This window comes from Talpa europaea (assembly GCF_964194135.1).
Source record: "Talpa europaea genome assembly, chromosome: 12".
In the NCBI taxonomy this organism is placed as follows: Eukaryota; Metazoa; Chordata; class Mammalia; order Eulipotyphla; family Talpidae; genus Talpa; species Talpa europaea.
Window position 1 is genome coordinate 40215215 of NC_140079.1, and position 20323 is coordinate 40235537.

Below are 20323 nucleotides of genomic sequence, written 5' to 3' on the forward strand. Positions count from 1 at the left end.
TAAATTACAGACAGACACACTTCAAGAGTGAATATCTGAATGTAATGTGCTCAAATCATCATGCATTTTTATACATTCTTAATCAGTATTGGATTACATAAAATCTATTTTTCTTAGCAAAAATTACTGTTGACGCAAAAGATATATTGTCTTATTCTTTCATAAAAGATGTGAGCAGTGTTGCATATCAAGGTATAAAGTACAACTTTTTAGGTAATGATTACAAGAAGCTAAGCATATGTGGTTAACTATACATGAAGTACAAACTTCATTATTTTAACTCTGAACCTGTTTTGCTAGTCTACTCTGACAAGTTCTTTCCGCATTTTAGACTTCTAATACTTCCTAGATCTAGCCAAAACCATTTTGAAATATTAGCTTTGCTTTGTAATGAATATGAAGTCCATGGCGACCCTGACTCATTGATTCTGTTCCTGAGATTTAATTCATTAACTACTCTTTTACCGTTTAGGTAAGTTTCTATACATAACATAGTTTCGGTAGATGGATTACACATTTAACTACATTCTCCTCAGGACCACCTTGAAGTGGCTGCCATGGACATTTTCCAATAACATAAAATATCTCTAAGTGGGGTCTTGACTGTTGGGGGAGGTTTGCTGGCTACATTCTTTAATTGTTACTTACAATTGTTAATATATGAGTCTCTTCTCAGGCACTTTCATGAAATAAGAAAGATTGAGTTAATAAAAGAATTAGGGAAAAGTTGTTCACAGGAGAAAATGCAGTCATAACACCATCACCAGGTAGATTCTTTAAAGTCAAAAGACAAACAACTAATGAGTAACTCATACTGCTAGGCAACAAGGAAAACAAACTTAATAGAATGATGACGACGATCAGCAGCCATCTTCTCGGGGTTCACGGTGTACCTCCCGCGTGCTCGGTGCCTTGACCGTGCCGAACATCAAGGACTAGATCGAAGTGTGTCTGTCTGTCATTTATGTGCCGAATCCTCGACCACCCTGCACAGTTTCTCATCCCTGAGTCGGCCTTGCTAATCTACCGCTGCGCTGGTCCGCAGCAAAGGACAACATTGTTAACGCTGGCCTTGGTTTCCTTCAGGTGATAAAGGGAGGCAGAGATTGGAGAAATGGAGAGTGGTTTAATTTATGGACAAATTAGGGCAGCTGTTTAACTTCAATGCAGGGATGCTCATCCAGAGAACTGGGCCATAAAGATAAAGATGCAACAAATGGGGAAAGACAAACCATTAGATAAGGAATGTGAAGATCCCCTGCTCAGTAGCAAATTAATTGAAACAGTCGAGAACTAACCAATCACAAAGAGACTAGTGGAGCTTTAGAATAACTAGGGAAAGAAGGTATGTATTCCCTGAGACATGACTCCACTTTGGCTTCCTTGCCCCTCCCAGGCCTGGTTTCCTGGCCTGGCAGTCCCACTTTATTTCTGTTCCTTTTCTCCTCAATAAACTATTTCTTTCTCTAAACAAATCTGCCTCTTTTCGCTTGCTTGTCTGAGAGACTGCGAAGTTCCTGCTGCGGCTTCGTGAGACACCAAACCGTGGGGGTCTAGTGGCTGGAGCTCAGCGCTGCCCTGCAGCCTGGGATCTGCTCCTGGCTGGGAGACTAGGCCTGACAATTCCGGTATCATTTTGGGGGCTCATCCGGGATCTCACAAGATTTAAGGTAAGTCTGCCGAGAGGCACAAATTGTTTCTATCTTCAGCTTGTCCTAAACTTCTCTTGGTAAACATTTTCTTTCTCTCTGAGTCATCAAAGAGGCCATAAAAAGGGCACGGGACAGTCAGTAAATGCCAAAGGGCGACTGCCTTAAAGACTTCTGTGAAAGAATAAACTGGTGACCAGACCAGGTAATGGGACCAGCCCATCTGCCAGTCAAAGAATAAAAGTCTGGTTGTCATCGTATGAGGGACTCCGGTCTCCGAAGAGCTAGGCACATACATCATGTAGAGGCCATCCGGGAGCTGCACATAAGGGGCTGACCTCCCAGCCGCTCGGGCCATCCTCCCTTGCCTTCAGCAGAGGGGGAGTTGCCGAGACCCAGCAGAGGATGAATGGTTCCAATGTGACAGTTGGGAAAGTCATTCCTCACTAAGCACCACACAGGATCTGACACAGAACCCCATCCTGGTCTCAGATCCCTGCTAGGATTATTTGGATGGCTCCATATCTTTCCTTGCTCTCTCTCTCTCTCTCTCTCTCTCTCTCTCTCTCTCTCTCTCTCTCTCGCTCTCGCTCTCTTTCTCTCGCTCTCGCTCTCGCTCTCTCTCTTTTTCTCTCTGTCTCTCCTCCCTATTCTTCCTTCTCTTGCAGTGCAACTGATTTTACTTCTCTATTACCTGTGGGCTTCAGACAGGCAGTAGACATTTCACAAACTTTTTCTCTGTCCTTTATTTGATTGCAAAGAGAATTAATGGGCACCTGTCGGTCCGGTGAAAGCGACTAGTGTGAGGCTGCCATTCTTAAAGTCTCAGGTGACAGGTTTCTCAGCTGGCAAGGCTTCCTGATCCCCCACTTGCTGAGTGGGAATGTCGGGACTCTCTTGTCACTGATTCCTACTTTCCTCTATCATCCGTGCACTCCGAGGGTGCTCAGAATGACCAAGCTGTGACCCTTGGAACCCTGGACATCCAGGAGATCCGAAGACTCAGACAAGGCCTTTTGCTAGGTCAGCACCTAGGCGAGAGTCACGGACTGTCACCTTCTTAATCCCTCCCCTGTAGGACAGACTTCTTCCAGCTTCTATCAAGGCAACTTATAACTCATAAGGTACAAAATGGTTTTATAAAACTCTTGGGGCACCCCTGGGAGCCTTTTTCCTGGTGTCTGTTTTAATCCTGCCGGTTGGCACAGGCAAGAGAGGCTGAGTTTCATATTATGACAGGGATGTATGTACAGTTTTGCCTCAAATTCTAGGTCCAGCTAATTAATTATATCTTTGGTATTATAAATTTGTCTCATGGCAGTTTTCTAAAAGGGAGTTTAAGACAAGTAAATATCAGGTACTGGGCTACTGCCGTTTCAAGGGCAGTAAAAAAAAAAAAATCAGTTTCGTTGTCTGGTAAATTGGCATCATTGAAAATCAGGTACCAGGACTTGGTCTGTGGCTTGTGTTGAGTCTTTACTGTTCAGGTATTTTCAGGGTCTCTTTCATCAGATGAGGAGAATGACTATAAGCTCACTAGAAGCTTGGAATAGGTGTCCTTTGCAAAGAGACTGGCTAGGGGTCGCCAGTAGGGTCCACAAAATCCGGTACCCCTCACCTTTCTGTTCGGCGGGAGACAGATAGGTTTAAAATCAGTCACACTGGTAAAGAGTGATTAACTCCAGTGGACTCTATATGAGGAGACTGTTAATCACTCACAGTTAGAGCTCCAAGGTTAAATGGAGGGACGCCTCCGGAAAAAAGAAGTTGGTGTTGGACACCTGCCTTGTTGTAAATGGGAGCTTCCTCATCAGCCATGCAAAGGGGCACACATCTCTCCTGCATCCTAGAGTTGAGAGCCAGTTGATGGTCCTGGTCAATGGGACGACCTCTGAATTAACTGCAGAGATGCCCCTGCTTTGTCTCTGTGCTACTATTGTGGATACTTTTCGTTTATTGCTACAGAGACCATGAAATGCTCAATCTCAATTCCATGGGACATGCCCTTAAGTCACATTCTTAAAAACTAGCCCAATTTGGCCATAAATGGCATCTTCTCCAGCTAACTGTCTTTTGTCACAGTCAAGGCAAAAGGTAAAATACTGGGAACTAAAAAGTGAGGGACTGCCTCTGGTCTCAGCAAGCAGCTGCCTGGATTTTTTTTTCCCCAGTGTTGAAATCATTGGTATGTCTCTGCTGCCTTCCAGCTGTGGGGAATTGGACTCTCCCTTTGGCCACCTTGAAAAACTGTTTTGGTTCATGCTAGGAAAAATTTTATTTCCCTGTGTTTTCCTGATCTTAAAGTCTAGATTGTTTAAGGTGAAAACTGCTGAGTTACTTTGGACTTGCTAACGAGCCATAAAAGGTGATTTTTTTGGTGGAGTAAAAACTTCTAAATTGCTTATTGGACCTGTAAAAGTTTAGTTTCTATTAAGACTAATTAATTTCTGATAAGAGTCTGAAAACAGGCAAACTGTAAAGGAAGATCTTATTCTTCCTCTTCTCCTGTCCTCCCCATACATGGTTCTGAAAAGAAAAAATGTCTTTTGTCTTAAAAATGTGCTTGGTCTCAGTGAGACAGAACTAAAACAATGTAAAGCCAAATGTAAATTACCTAAAAATACAAACTCAAAATGTTTTTCTTATCTAAAAAAGTTAGTACAAACTGCTTGACTTTAAAATTGTTGTCTTGGTTTTAAGTAAGGGTTAAAATTGGATACTTGTTCTATGTAAATATTCTAACTTCTATGTTATTAAAAACCTACTTGATATAAAAAGTATATTAAAAACTTGGTTAAATGGATGTGTCAAACTTAAAAAAAACATTGTTACTAAAGAACTAGAGTTTACTAAATTGTCGTTTCTCAGTGTCTTTGCAAATATTGGTAAAAATAACTTTTTTTTAAATTAGTGCACATGGACAAAAATTTTAAATGGAAATCAAGAGATCTCTTTGTTCTTGCTTTTTGCCTCCAGAGGATTAATTATAAATGGCATCTATAAAAAATCCTAAATTTTGAGATCACGATCTAAAATTGTGGTAAAGAAAAACTAATTCAAAATTTAATGGTTTAAAGCATACATGCCTTAAGGTCTTAATGTTGGGTATTAATACTTTACTTTGTTTGAATGTGTTTACTCATGCAATACAAAGGAAATAATTAACCTGGCCTATGCTAACAAACAAACTTACTTCTAGGCTTTTATCTAAACTTCTCTGGATAAGATCTCCTTCCAGGAAGACTGATCTACTTGTCTTCCCCTTGGAGAAAACAATATATTCTCCCAGTAAATGACTAAATTTCTTTACAAAATTCAAGGTAACATCAAAAGCCATATGGAAAAATGTTTATGGTATTAAATGTCTAATTTTTTCTTACTTTTGTCAATCTATCTAGTGCTTGCCTAAGAAAAAACTTGGTATATAAAATTGTTACAGTGGCAACTCTGCAGTTGACTTAAAATTCCAGTTCTAAGGAAAACTAAAGCCAAACTAAGGTTTTTGCTAAGTTTAGTAATAAAATTTGTTAACCATTTACTGAAATTTCAGGTTTACATTTTGCTCCTTATTGTAAGGAAACTAAAGTTTAATGTCATCTCAACTAAAAAAATTGAAAAATGTGTCTGTAAGTTGTGTAGTCTAAAGAGATGATAGTGTAACAGCTATTATGGTGTCTTACAATGCAGAGATTGGAAACTAGGGTGTGATAATTCTGGATACAAGTAAAGTAAGGTGTGTTTGTGTTTTAAAAGAAAGAAAAAAAAGCAAAGGAAAGTCCTTTTCCCCCTAACAGTCTGAGTGAGGGATTTTTTGACAGAAAATTTTGTGTTCTCAAGTGACTTGCTATAAAATATTTTGGTTAACTTAAATGTCAGTTGTGCACCTGTGTGGCACCAGGCTTTAGTTATTTTGATATTGAAAGGTTTGGCGCGGTAAAGAAAAGGAGAGCCAGGCTAAATTTCTCAAAGGAAGGGAAAGTTTATTGTGCCCCAGGTGGACCTCACCCACCCAAGGTGTGGGTCAGTGCAGCCGCACACGTTGTTAGGGGGAAGTAGGGTTTTATAGGGTAAGGAGAGGTCAGGTGGGAAGTTGGGTTCGTATGGCGGGAAAAGTTTGTAGGGCTCGCTCAAAAAGGTTTGTGGGGCAGGTAGAGGTTCTTTGTCTGAGAAGAGACTCCTAGGGGGAGGGGGGAGGCTCATTGTCTGAATCCTACAGGCAGGCTTCCACATTCCTGTTCCCAGGTTGGCTACCTGGTGGGTTTTTGCATTCTGGCCTCCTGCATGGACCTTTCAGATATATAAAATTATTTCTTGTTGTAAAAACAAACTGAGTCAATTTGGGTATATTAATACCTCATGGAAAGTATTCTCATAGAATTGTTTCACCTTTTCAACATAAATGTAAACAAATAAAATTATTCTAAAACACATAAGACTTCTTAACACCTAATAAGCCAGTCATTTCAGGCTAAATTTACTGAGGCTATAAAAAAAGGTATACTAATCTAGACCCTAAAAAGGACAAACAGTTAAACGGTCTCAGTCTTCTTCATTAGTCAGCCTTGCTCTGACATCAGGTGCAAAATCCAGAGACTTAATCAAGGGCCTAAAATCCTTTTAACACTTTTGAAAACGGCTTTCAAGGCCTACAGTAATACGGAGGGGACTAGCTAGACTAAAAAGAAAGGGAGAGAGGCAAGAAAAGGGCCCAGTAGATGGCAGTTGACATCACAGTACTCTGCCACCTCAGACTCACCTAAGGCCCCATGCGCCCTAGGGCATTTGGGACCCCAACCTCTTAATGGGCTGCCAGCTTGCTTCCACTGCCTGCAACAGGGACACCTCAGCTTCAAGAAGCTGTCCCCAGGGCCATGCCTTCATTGCCATCACACAGGGCACTGAAAAGAGGGACTGTCCCACTCTCCAGAGAGGGAGGGGCCAGCCCAAACCATGGGCCAGAATGGCAGGACAGTCTTGACCGTCGGCTGCCTCTGACTATGAAGAACCCGGTGCAGGAGAAGATCTTCTCTGAAGAAGCCCTGAGGTGAGACAGGTTCCCCTGTTTACTGTTTATATGGACAAGCCTTGAGTGACCCTAAAAGTGGCAGGCATAAAAATCACCTTTTTGGTAAATAAGGGGCCACTTACTCTGCCTTACTCCAATTCTTTGGACTGACCTACTGGTCAAATTGTTAGGGGGAAAGGATGTCCTAAAGCTAATTCCATACAGGTTTTGTGGACTCCACCCCCACCCCAGGCCAAAGCCAAAGACACTGGGAACTCCAAATCCCATCACCACCCAAGGGAAGGTGGCTGGGACCTGAGAGTGGGGTTAAGCAGCCAGGTTGGTATAAAGCCAGACACTTGGGCTTTGGGGGGGGGTCCCCCATTTTGACTCTCCGCCAGCTAGCAGCGTCCAGCCAGCTCTGAGAGTGACTTTGGGTTTCCAGGTTGGCGGATCGGGTAGGACGCATTAAAGACTTTATTTCCCTATTTTCTCCCTGAGTTGTACATTTTCCTTATTTCCTTTTCCCGTGTAAATAAACCTTTTATTAACCTTTTGTGTGTGCCTGTAGTAGAGTATTAATAAGTCCCTTTTAAGCAAGTGGGTGAGGACCCACAGCCAGGCAACCCGTTCAATATCGGGGCTGTCCTATTGTTATAGGACAGGGAGAGGGGCAGCCCAAGCCCCGCAAACCTGCCTATTCTAAATGGGTTCTGCCATCCGCCGCATCAACACAAAACACATGAGACTTTAATGGGAAGGAACTTTAATAAAACTAGGAAACAATACAGGTAAGGCAAAGAGTCTAGTTTCTAAATGAAGCACCCAAAGTTACCCGTCCCCTCGTGGGTAAAACTCCATCCAAATGGGATCGGCCCAGAACAAGGCCCCAAAGCCTACTACAAGTCTAAAGCATCTTCCAGTGGGGACCCACAGAAAAGGGTCACAAACAACCGGACAAGCCCGGAAGGAAAAGAGCAAAATCAACATCAAGATAAAAGCTGCCATTGTCACCTCCCCACGGGTCTCACCCACATCTGTGTCACCCAGTCCACGACCAAAAGACAAGCACAGTTTCTTCACGTGTCTCTAGGCTCCATGCGCCTCCTCCAGGTCTCCTTCTGGCTCCATCCTGCTCCTTCCTCAGTCTCTTCTTCAGCTTCTCCTCTTCTTGCTCAGCTCCACCCTCCCTTGGGTGGGGCAGGGAACCTCCCCCTTTCCTGGGGACCACCCTGTTACACTATAACAAATTGTCCCCCTCACTAGTAAAGATGGCCAGCCTGAGCCAGGACATTTTACAGCACTGCTACCTTGCTCGCTACAAGGCTACTTGTTTATACATTTTTAGTTTTGTCTTCCTAACTTCCTCTATTAGGATGGAAAAAAATTGTAACTAAATTCCAAACTAGCAGGCTCCACAACCACTATTGGCTCTCCTAGCTGCTGCTACTAAAGATAAAAATGGTACTGAAGCCCTAGTTCTCACTGATTCTGTCATTTTGGCTACAGCACCTCCAGGTGTTTGGGGCACTAGCCCAACAATGCTCCTTAAAATCCCTAGTCTCAGTGGTAATATAAAATCGCAGAGCCCTAGACCTGCTGATGACTAAAGTTAAAGGAGTTTGTGACCTCCTTACTATTAAACCTCCTCACTCTTAACTTTTGTGGGTTTTTTTTTTCCGTTTTTCTCTTTCTTGGGCCCTACATCCTCAATGCCTTCATCCAGGTCATCTCTCGCCTGGAGACCATGAAATTATGAAGCCTCCACTGTCCTTCTTTCGAGGTCTCTTAGAGGGTCGCCCTGCTGTGGAGCCCTGACAGCCTCCCCACGTCGCCCACTTTCAGCAGGAAGCAGTCATTGATCAGACCGACGTTCTTTGTCCTAACAGCAGTTAGAGGCTCCACTGTAGAAGGGGAGGAAAGAGACATAGGGCAAGTTGGGTAATTAGGCAGTTTAGGGACATTGCAGGAGGGGACCTCGGAGAATTAAGGAAAGCTTCAGAGATAAGGGCAGCAAGAGAAATGTAATTAATTCCACTAGGAAAAACAAACATCCCAGTGTTATAGGGCAGCCCCAATATTGAACGGGTTCCTGGCTGTGGGTCCTCACCCGCGCGCTTAAAAGGGACTTATTAATACCCCACTACAGGCACACACAAAAGGTTAATAAAAGGTTTATTTACAAGGGAAAAGGAAATAAGGAAAATGTACAACTCAGGGAGAAAAATAGGGAAATAAAGTCTTTAATGCGTCCTACCCGATCCGCTGACCTGGAAACCCAAAAAGCACTCTCAGAGCTGGCCAGACGCTGCGAGATGGCGGAAAGTCAAAATGGGGGACCCCTCCAAAGCCCACATGTCTGGCTTTATACCAACCTGGCTGCTTAACCCCACCCTCAGGTCCCAGCCACCTTCCCTTGGGTGGTGATGGGATTTGGAGTTCTCAGTGTCTTTGGCTTTGGCCTGGGGTGGGGGTGGAGTCCACAAAGCCTGTATGGAATTAGCTTTAGGACATCATTTTCCCCCTAACAATTCCCCCCCTTTCACTTTTTGCTACCATTTCCATGGTGATGAAGATCGAATATATGGATGTTGGGATGCAGTCTCAGATGAGCATTTTTACCAGGTTCCAGTGTGAAAGAAAACCAGTCCCTCCAGGTATTTGTCCATTGTGGAAAGCAAAAGTCCTCTATTCCTGGAAAAACAGTTCAACAGTTCAAGCCAAAAAAAAAAATCTGGAGGCATTAGCCAAAACAAGACAGCAGATATGTCAAAATCACAGGAAAAAAATCTTAAAATGGTTCAACTGATGTAAAACACAATTTTTTTCAACCTTGATCCCAAACTTTTAACAGCACAGCAAAAGTTTGCAAACTAAATCTACTTTTAAACCATTTTTCCTATTTTTGCATAAAATCACAGGGCAGAAATAGCTAACAGCAATTTTTAGCTGGCTTTGTTGAAATACTCCATATAGGATCAGAGCAAACCGTTGGCATCGGGTCGATGTAGGCTTCAGGAACAAAGTTGGTCTCATCAGACTCCACCTGCGCTTTCCTCTTCTCGAGGGTACCAGGGCTTTTTCGTTGGCCGGGTTGTCCAGTCCTGCCAATGGAGGCAAGATTCCTTGCCTTCTTTGGAGGTCTCTGGAACCCTACAAACAAAGCAAACAGGTTCTCCTCTTCTTGGTTCGGCTCTTTTTCAACTTTCTGGAAGAACTCCACACAAAGCCACACAATCAAACTTATGTTCAATTTCTTTGTTTAAGCAGACAAAATCCCTATGGAAGTTATGCAAAAACAGACTCTGAGACAAGTAGCAAAAAATTACTATCACTATTTGTATGCTGTATTGGTATCAAGGGGAGAGAAAATGTGACAAGTTAGCTTTGCTGAAAAAAAAATTGCAACCTTGCTGCAGATCCTGGTTACTCAAAACAAAACAAAACAAAACAAAACAAAAACTTTGTGGATTCAGGACAAAATGCATAAAAAATTACCAGTATTATGTCAAAGAAAACTTAGTAAATGTCAGGTGTATTTCCAGGTCTATTCAGACCTTTGTAGGAAAGTTTTTACTCAACAGTTCCATCAATAGGAATCTGTTTAGACCTTGTCTCCCTATATTCCAGAAACAATTTCTGTAGATATTAAACAATAGAATTATACAATATTACAAGGTGACAATCACCATTGACAATTTACATACATACCAGGTACTGAGAAGTTTTTATGCACATTTTAGAAAACCACTGTTAACTGCGGCGCCCCCTCCTGCGGCAGAACTCAAGTGATAACAATCTAGTCCTTGATGTGTGGCACGGTCAAGGTACCTAGCACGCGGGAGGAACACACCACACCCCGAGAAAATTACTGCGGATAACACATCGGACCCCGAGAAGATTACTGCTGATTGTTATGCTTACAGTATGTTTATTTTTCCTGCTAGCAAAATAAGTAACCCTTTGTCTGTTTATTTCCTGACTCCTAAGAATGTATCTGGTGATGGTACTGTAACTGAACTGTCCTCTGCTGACTTTTCTGGTCATGAGTTGTACCTTGTTTCATGGAATTATTGTATGAAGTAATTGACAAATTTAAACATAATATTTCTCTGGTTAATGCCATTAATGAGACTCATATTAGAGAATTTTGGAATCCATCGGAGAGTGAACAAGGTGTTAGTAATCATAAAAAACAATTACAGGATGTAGCTAGAATACTCCGCCCAACAGTCAAGACCTCACTTGGAGTTGTTCATGTAATTGGAAAGCGCCTTTGGCAACCACCCTGAGGTGGTCCTGGAAAGAATGTAGTTAAATATATAATCCCAGAACCCACTGATGAGCCTACATCACATACAGGAAACTACCCAAATGGTGAAAGAATAGTTAATATTGAAGGAAAGAGAATTAGGTGACGCCCTTAAGTCTGGGACAGAATCGAAAGGTCAGGGTTACCATGGAATTTGTATTCATCACCAAGTAAAGTTAATTACTTAAAAATGGTTTTAGCTGGATTCAAAGATTACTGGAATTTAGAGACGTGGAGTTAGAACTAGTAAAACAGGTTCAGAGATGAAGTAATGATGTTTGTACTTTTTGTATGGTTAGCCACCTATGCTTAGCAACTTGTAATCATTATGAAACACTGCTCATATTTCATATAGAGATCAAAAAACATTGTTATGTCAATCAATTTCGGCTGTGAAAAATAGATTTTATGTAATCTAATGCTGTCTGAGAATGTATAAAAATGCATGGTGATTTGAGCACATTACAGTCAGATATTCACTCCTGAAGTGTGTCTGTCTGTCATTTATGCGCCGAATCCTTGACCATCCTGCACAGTTTCTCATCCCTGGGTCAGCCTTGCTAGTCTACCGCTGTGCTGGTCCGCGGCAGTTAACATTTCTGTACATGCCAAAGTTTTACCATTTTCCCAAGTGACAATGCTTCCCTTCCAGTTTTACTTCATTAGGTAAAAGCCAAATAGAACAAATTCATCTAATGCCTTCCCAGGAGGAAAGGGAGAAACGTTGTGGAGTGTCTCAGGAGCTCCACTGAGGTTCCACAAAATTTCCTTGCATCAGCCAAATGACAGGCTACTAAATTTGTACTTGAATTTAGATTTCTGGAAGTGGGCTACAATGAAGCCCCTTTGAAATTGTGTTCGGAAGACCCTTCCAGGCCTCAGTTCTGAAAGCCAGTCCAGAAATAGCACAAGATTGCCATAAATATCAGAAAATGAACAGAAACAACAATATTCAATCTCTATGAAGGCACCGGCTTAGTTCAGTAGCACAATGTTGACAATCAAACCATAACCTTTAGTTTTTCTCATAACTGGAGACTCTTTTTTTATTTTTACCCCAACGTCTATGGGCACCATGTATGCCAATTTGTCAATCACTGGAGGCCAAGACAGTAAGACACAAGGACATACAGACAGACAACATATAGACACAAAGAGCTCTTTAGTTACCATTCATCACGCGTGGGATAGCTCATACAACTGCAGTTTCACTCATAGGCCAAAGTAACAAAAAAACAAGCAGAGAAAAAAACTTCAAAGTTAAAAAAAAAAACAAAAAGATGATAGGAAATAACAAAATCAAGATTGAAAACCTTTCTATGTAAAAAAAAATATTGTCAGCATATGCATGATCCTAGGTGTTATTTTACGTCTCCTAAACTTTGAAAGGAAGAAGATTGCTTAGAGCAAGTTAGTTTTTTTCTCAGGGTTTCTACAGAAAAAAATGAGTTCTTGGGTATCCTGCAACAATAACTGGAAAAGAAGTCAGTAACATTCAAGTTTTTTTCTGTTTCTTAAACAAGTATCTCAAGTCCTCAATGGGTTCACAAGACCAATGGGACTTCGTCTCTGGGTCAGTTCCTTCTGGCGCTTTCTTAACTCTGGAATGATGTACCCGGGGTTTTATGCCTGCAAGTTTCAGAGAAGTATGTGTGCTTAGCAAAACGTCACATGGACCAGTCATTTTTCTGACAGCTGGTTTTGGGCATCCCCACTCTGCCAAGTCTTCAGTAAGACCTGATCTCCAGGTTTGAAGGGATGCAATGGTTGATCAGGAGGCATAGAGATCCTCGAGGTTGCAAAGTTGTGAATTACTGCCAGAACCTCCTGATGTGTTCCACATATTGTGCGATCCGGCAATCTTGTGCTATTTCAGGACTGGCTTTCAGAACTGAGGCCTGGAAGGGTCTTCCGAACACAATTTCAAAGGGGTTTCATTGTAGCCCACTTCTAGGTGCCATTCTTATCCGGAGGAGGGCAAGGGATAGTACCTGGTCCCAACGAAGCTGTGTTTATTGGCACAGTTTTGCCAAGGTTTTCTTTAAGGTGTGGTTCATTTTCTCCATTTGTCCAGAAGACTGCGGTCTCCATTCAGTATGCAATTTCCAGTTGATCTGTAACGCTGCTTACTGCATGAGTAACGTCAGAGACAAATGCTGGCCCATTATCACTCTGGATAGAATCTGGCAACACAAAGCGAGGGATTATCTCCTTCAGCAGCTGTTTTGCAACTGCAGAAGCTTTTTCCATTTTTGTGGGAAATGCTTCCACCCATCCTGAGAATGTGTCCACAAAAACCAATAGGTATTTGAAGTTGCCTGTTGTTCTAGGCATTTGTGTAAAGTCCACCTGCCAGTCCTCAAAAGGGCACTTGCCTCGATATTGAAAACCCAATGGCTTTAGGGTGGGAGTCAGTCTTGGGGTTATTCCTGGTACATAGTTGACAACCTTGGGTGATCCGTTGTGCTACTCTATGCAAATACGGTCCCTTCAAATATGGGCGCACTGTTTCTAATAAGGCATCTCTCCCCTAGTGAGATCCTTCGTGAAGATGTTTTAGCACCTGATATACCAGGGCCTCCGGGAGGAGTATCATCCCATGGGAGTTTACTCTCCAAGTAGAGCTGGGGTCAAACTCAGTAAATCCCCATGTACGAGCTCTCTCCTCATCCCACTCAGTGTATTCAGGAGCATACTGAGTCAGGTCCACAAGAGGCATGAGTGCACCCTGAAGGGCAGGACGGACAGTGACCTTAGCCACCCGATCAGCTGCCCTGTTGCCCTTTGCCATATCAGACCCACCCTTTTGGTGGCCAGGACAATGCATCCCAGCAACAGCTGATGGTAAAGCTACTGCCTTAACAAGACCAGGATTTCCAATGGGTGTTTGACATCCATGTTACTAGTGGTAAGAAGTCCCCGCTCCTTCCAAATGGCCCCATGCATGTGGAGAATCATAAAAGAGAATTTTGAGTCAGTAAATATATTGACTCTTTTACCTTTTGAGAGTTCCAAGGCATGGGTCAGGGCTATTAATTCGGCTTTCTGTGCTGATGTACCTGCTGGAAGAGCCTTGGCTTCCACGGTGTTCTGGAGCGTCACCACTGCATATCCAGCACATCAACGGCCTTGGTCCATGAAGCTGCTGCCATCTGTAAATAGCTCCCACTCTGGATCCGGCAGAGGCTGGTCAGTTAGATCTGGTCAGCTGGCATAAACTGTGTCTATGGTTTCTAAACAGTTATGGATTAAAGTGTCATCCTCAGATCCGTCTGCTTTGCTTGGAAGCAGTGTGGCAGGATTCAGGGAATTAGAAACCTGCAGTTTCACATTAGGATTGTCCAACAGAGCTGCTTGATATTTTCCCATTCGCCCAGCGGTTAACCAAAGTCCACCCTTCTGCTCTAGCAATGTCAAGACCTCATGTGGCACACACACAGTGATGGGCTGACCCAATGTAAAATTCTCTACCTCGTGTAGGAGGTCACAAGTGGCAGCCACAGCACGCAAACATGGAGGCCATCCCTTATTGGTGTGGTCCAATTATTTGGACAGATATGCAACGGGCTGCATTTCTGGTCCCAACAATTGGATCAGCACTCCTAGGCTAACCCCCTGTCTCTCATGTACATAAAGTCTGAATGGCTTCCTAAGATCTGGAAGCCCTAATGCTGGTGCTGAGATCAACTTTACTTTTATTTCATCAAAAGCCTTTTGACATTCTGGAGTCCAAGACAAAGGTTCAGAGTCCAGGCCTTTGAGAGCATCATATAAAGGTTTTGCTATTAGTCCAAAGTTAGGAATCCCAATCCTACAAAACCCAGCCATACCCAAAAATCCTCGCAACTGTCGCCGGTTACTGGGGATTCTAAGGGCTGAAATTACCTGTTTTCTTTCTGTTATCAGGCTCTGTCTGCCTTTCTTAATTTCAAACCCCAAATATGTCACAGTTGGTTTGCATATCTGTGCCTTGTTAGGTGACACCTTGTAGCCACATTCTGCCAGGTGGTTCAGTACCACTATGGTATTTTCCAGACAAGATTCGTAGTCTGCACTTGCAATCAATAAGTCATCTACATATTACAATAAGACACCCTGGTTTAGTTGGACCTTCCTGAGATCCCTGGCCAGTATTTCCCCAAAAATAGTTGGGGAGTTCTTAAATCCCTGTGGAAGCACAGTCCAGCAATACTGGAGAGTGCTCTTGAAGCAGGGTCCTGCCACTCAAAGGCAAAACGCAGTTGATCCTGGACATCTATTGGGATACAGAAAAAGGCATCCTTCAGGTCTAATACCGAAAACCACCCATAGTCACCAGGTATGGCAGTTAATAGGGTGTATGGATTAGGCACGGTGGGATGTAAATCCTGAACAATATCATTAATAGCCCTTAAATCTTGGACAAAACGGTACTCGCCTATATGGGGTTTCTTCACTGGCAGAATCGGTTGTTGTACAGTGAACGGCAGGGCCGAATGAGTCCAGATTGAAGGACGCTTTTCAATACTGGCTCAATTCCCCTCAAGGCCTCCTCCTTTAAGGGGTATTGCTTCCTCCTCTGGGTTCTGCTCCACTCTATCACTTCTATCTTTAACAAGCTCTGCATTTTTTGCACGTCCTGGGGTTCCATCAGCCCATACCCATTTACTTACTCTTTCAACAATTTCTGGAGGTAAAATTTCACCTTTTGGTGGAGCATCTTGAGTAAGCAACATCTGGAATAGCAGAGCATGCTCAGGAGGAAACTGTAAGTGAAGCCTCTGATTTTTGGGTGAGAATATAATAAGTGCATTGAGCTTACTTAAAAGGTCACGACCAAGTAGAGGGATTGGACACTCTTCCATGTATAGGAAGCTGTGCTGGAGCTGTGTGGTGCCTAGCCGGCACTCCAAAGGTTGTAGAAAGGGTTTCTGTTGTGACCTCCCCATAATCCCAATGACTGCTGCAGTCTCTTTGCTCATCTTAGTTAATTTCTAATTTAAAACTGAATATGTTGCTCCAGTGTCCACCAAGATATCAATCAGACGATCCCCCACAATGAGGGTTACCCGGGGCTCCGAGGGGGTTATTTTAATGGGCTTAAGATCTAGTGGAGCCCCCGGGCACCCCTATTCTTCATCTGAACCCTCTCCATGAACTATCATTTGTCTCCTTTCCTCCACACTTGGCTCCAGATTCCTTCTACTTTGTCTATATTCCCTCCTATCTTCACCTGAGACCCTACTCTGTGCTATCACTGGTCTCCTGTCCTCTGTGCTGGGCTCTCCATTCCTTCTCCGCCCGTATTCCCTATCATCATCTGAGCCTCTACTCTGTGGTAACATCTGTCTTCCTTCCTCTCTCCTTGGTTCCTGGTTCTGTGTACTCCTCCTATATTCCCTCCTGTCACCCCTACGTGAATCATCCTGTCGTGGTGTCCTCAGTCTTCTATGCTGCCTTCTGTAATTACTGCGTCTTCCTCTGCCCTGTAACCTGGGACAACTGTACTTCCAATGTCCCTCTTCCCTACAGAAAGCACACTGATCTCTTCCTAGGGGTTCACGTCTCTGTCCATTACTGTTTCCCTGAAACCCTCTCCTGTGCTCTCTTTGTACAAAAACAGTCACGAGTTTTGGTCTCCTGTCCTCTCTCCTGTGCTCTCTGTTATTATAAACCTTAAATGCTAAGTCCACTACCTGGGACGGACTCATCTCTGTGACGCCGTCTACCTTTGCTAACTTTTTCCTTATGTCTGGAGCACTATATGTGATGAACGCCATAGTGATCAAAGGAGCATTTTCTGGGGCATCTGGATTTATATCCGTGTGGTTTGTATATGTCTGAATAATCCTCTCAAGGAACTCTGATGGATCCTTATTAGCCCCTTGTGTAAGTTCTAATATTTTGGTAAAATTTTTTTGTTTGGTGATTCCCTGCTCCAGTCCTACCAATAAACATTTTTTATACAGATCCAACTTCGCCATTCCTCCATCATTGGGGTCCCATCCAGGATCTTCCTCTGGGACAGCAATCTCTGGCTCTGGGGATTGGCTATCCTGTTGACAGAGACGGTCAGCCTCCTCCCTGGCTTTCCTGACTACCATCCTCCGCTCATCTAGACCTAGTAAAGTATGTAACATTGACTGTATATCTGCCCAGTTAGGGCGGTGGGAGATGAAGATGGAGGCAAACAAGTTCGTGATCCTCTTAAGAGCCTGCCGGTACGGGGGAACAGAGCTCCTCCAATTTAGGAGGTCCCCAGTGCTAAAAGGATGGTGCGACCAAAAGTACCCAGCAGGTCGCCCCTGTTCATTCAAGCCACCCATCGGCAACTGGCGAAGAGGAAACTGTCCTGCCTCAGGGCGATCCTTCCTGCAAAAATGGGTGCCGCTTCTAGCATCGGGAGGAGACGCCATTGTAGTTTCCTCCCCAGAGGGCAATGGAGGCTGTAAAGCCTCAGGATTCTGCCTGGGAGGGTCATCGGGAGGGGCCTGGTCAGCGTGAAGGCCTTTGTCCTGAAGCCTGAGGAGTCTGTGTGGGAGGGGCATCTTCACTTGGAGAAGGCCTTTGTCCCGATGTGTTTAAGGTATTTAGCAAATGATTCTCCTCCTCCTCTGCTTCTAACACTGCCCTTCTGCAATCCTCATGGGAAGGAGAAGGTTTATCTCTTCTCTGCGCCATTAGCTTAGCCTTCGCCTCCGCCATATCCAATTTATGGAGGGCGGCCTGTATATGGTCCTGCATACTTTTAAAAGCTGACTCAAAAATGTACGATTTTCACCCCTCACACTGTCAATAGTTAAATCAAAAGCCTGATTTTGTTGTTGCACTTGATCCCACATACTTTTAAAAGCTGACTCAAAAGTCTGATTTTGTTGTTGCACTTGATACTGCATGCTTTTAAAAGCTGACTCAAAATTCTGATTTTGTTGTTGCATAGCTAAGTTAAGAGCTTGAATTTGTTGCAGCACATTCTCAGTATGTGAAGTAGAACCTCTATTTCTCATAGAAACAAGAATGTAGCAAATGGCACCTATGCACATTGCCAAAAAAACACCCAGAAGCACAGACTGCAAAGGGATGGCTTATAAACCACCCACATATGTATACAGAAGTAAAATCATGTGTCATACACTAGGTCTAATTCAGTTATTTACATTTATCAAATGTAGTAATATTTAACGGAAAAAGGCTACTTAAATTCAAGGCCGGGAAAAAAACTGAAAGAACTCAAGTTAGGGATAAAACCACTGAAGTTCATGGTTGAGGCTACGTTTGAGTCAAAACCACACCCACAAGAGCCATATGCACGGGGGAAAAAAAACAGACTTTTCAAGACGTGAAACAAAGATTTTCACTGCGAGTCCTGCAGAACTAGTGCGCTTTATGGTGACCAACGCAAGAAAAACTACTTTGGGCTGGTCAACCAAGGGTGAAGCTTGGAAACCACGTTGGGCGCCAGCTGTTATAGGGCAGCCCCGATAATGAAAGGGTTACCTAGCTTTGGGTCCTCACCCACGCGCTTACAAGGGACTTATTAATACTCCACTACAGGCATACACAAAAGGTTAATAAAAGGTTTATTTACAAGGAAAAAGGAAATAAGGAAAATGTACAACTCAGGGAGAAAATAGGGAAATAATGTCTTTAATGCGTCCTACCCGATCCACTGACCTGGAAACCCAAAAAGCACTCTCAGAGCTGGCCGGACGCTGCGAGCTGGCGAAGAGTCAAAATGGGGGACCCCTCCAAAGCCCACATGTCTGGCTTTATACCAACCTGGCTGCATAACCCCATCCTCAGGTCCCAGCCACCTTCCCTTTGGTGGTGATGGGATTTGGAGTTCCCAGTGTTTTTGGCTTTGGCCTGGGGTGGGGGTGGAGTCCACAAAGCCTGTATGGAATTAGCTTTAGGACATCCTTTTCCCCCTAACACCAGGACCAAGGACAACATTTTTAATGCTGGCCTTGGTTTCCTTCAGGTGATAAAGGGAGGTAGAGATTGGAGAAATTGAGAATGGTTTAATTTATGGACAACTTAGAAGGGCAGCTGTTTAACTTCAATGCAGGGATGCTCATCCAGAGGACTGGGCCATAAAGATAAAGATGCAACAAATGGGGAAAGACAAACCTGTTAGATAAGGAATGTGAAGATCCCCTGCTCAGTAGCAAATTAAGTGAAACTGTTAGGGGGAAAAGGATGTCCCAAAGCAAATTCCATATAGGCTTTGTGGACTCCACCCCCACCCCAGGTCAAAGCCAAAGACACTGGGAACTCCAAATCCCATCACCACCAAAGGGAAGGTGGCTGGGACCTGAGGGTGGGGTTAAGCAGCCAGGTGGATACAAAAGGCAGACACGTGGGCTTTGGGGGGCTCTCTCTCCATTTTGGGCTCTCGGCCAGCTTGCAGCGTCCGGTCAGCTCTGAGAGTGACTTTGGGTTTCCAGGTCGTCGGATCGGGTAGGACGCATTAAAGACTTTATTTCCCTATTTTCTCCCTGAGTTGTACCTTTTCCTTATTTTCTTTTTCTCTTGTAAATAAACCTTTTATTAACCCTTTTGTGTGTGTCTGTAGTAGAGTATTCATAAGTCTCTTTAAAGCGCGTGGGTGAGGACCCACAGCCAGGAACCCGTTTAATATCGGGGCTGCTCTATAACAGCTTGGCGCCCAACGTGATTTGCAATTTCACCCGTGGTTGACCAGCCCAAAGTAATTTTTCTTGCGTTGGTCACCATAAAAGCAGCTGTTATAGAGCAGGCCATAAAAGGGGACAGACAAGATTACCTTGGGTGATTGGTTTGCAGTTCAGCAGGCCAAGCTGGCCTGTGAGGACCCTCTTCCTCCAATACCTATGGCTCCGTTGCTGTGGGAAGGCCTGCATCCTGCAAGAAATCCCTCCTGTATGCCAGCTGACATAGTGAGGGCTGTACAGCAGGGTGCCTCCAAGATCTCTCAAGTATGGTACATTAGCCCAAACAGAGGTTCATCATTTTGGAGGCCTCTCCATGGAAAGTTTTGTGGCAGCTACATCATGAAAGGTTCGGCGCGGTAAAGAAAAGGAGAGCCAGGCTAAATTTCTGAGTCTGAAAGGATTTGCTGCTGTGAATTTTGTCTACACAATTTGTTTTGGGCATGTTTGCCATTTTGAATCCTGGATTTGTTCAATTGCTGGTGTAAGACAAGATTCTAAGTTTCTGCTTTCTACTGAGGAAGGTCTGTTATGGAAAGCACTCTTTAGGGTGCATCATATAACTGTACCAGGTTTTCATACCTGTGTTGTTGTTGTCCCTCCCTAGTGTGGGGGAGGTGTAATCTATGCTTAGATGTTGAATCTGCTATTTCAGCTTCTGTCCCAGAGTGGCTAACAAAAGTAAGGA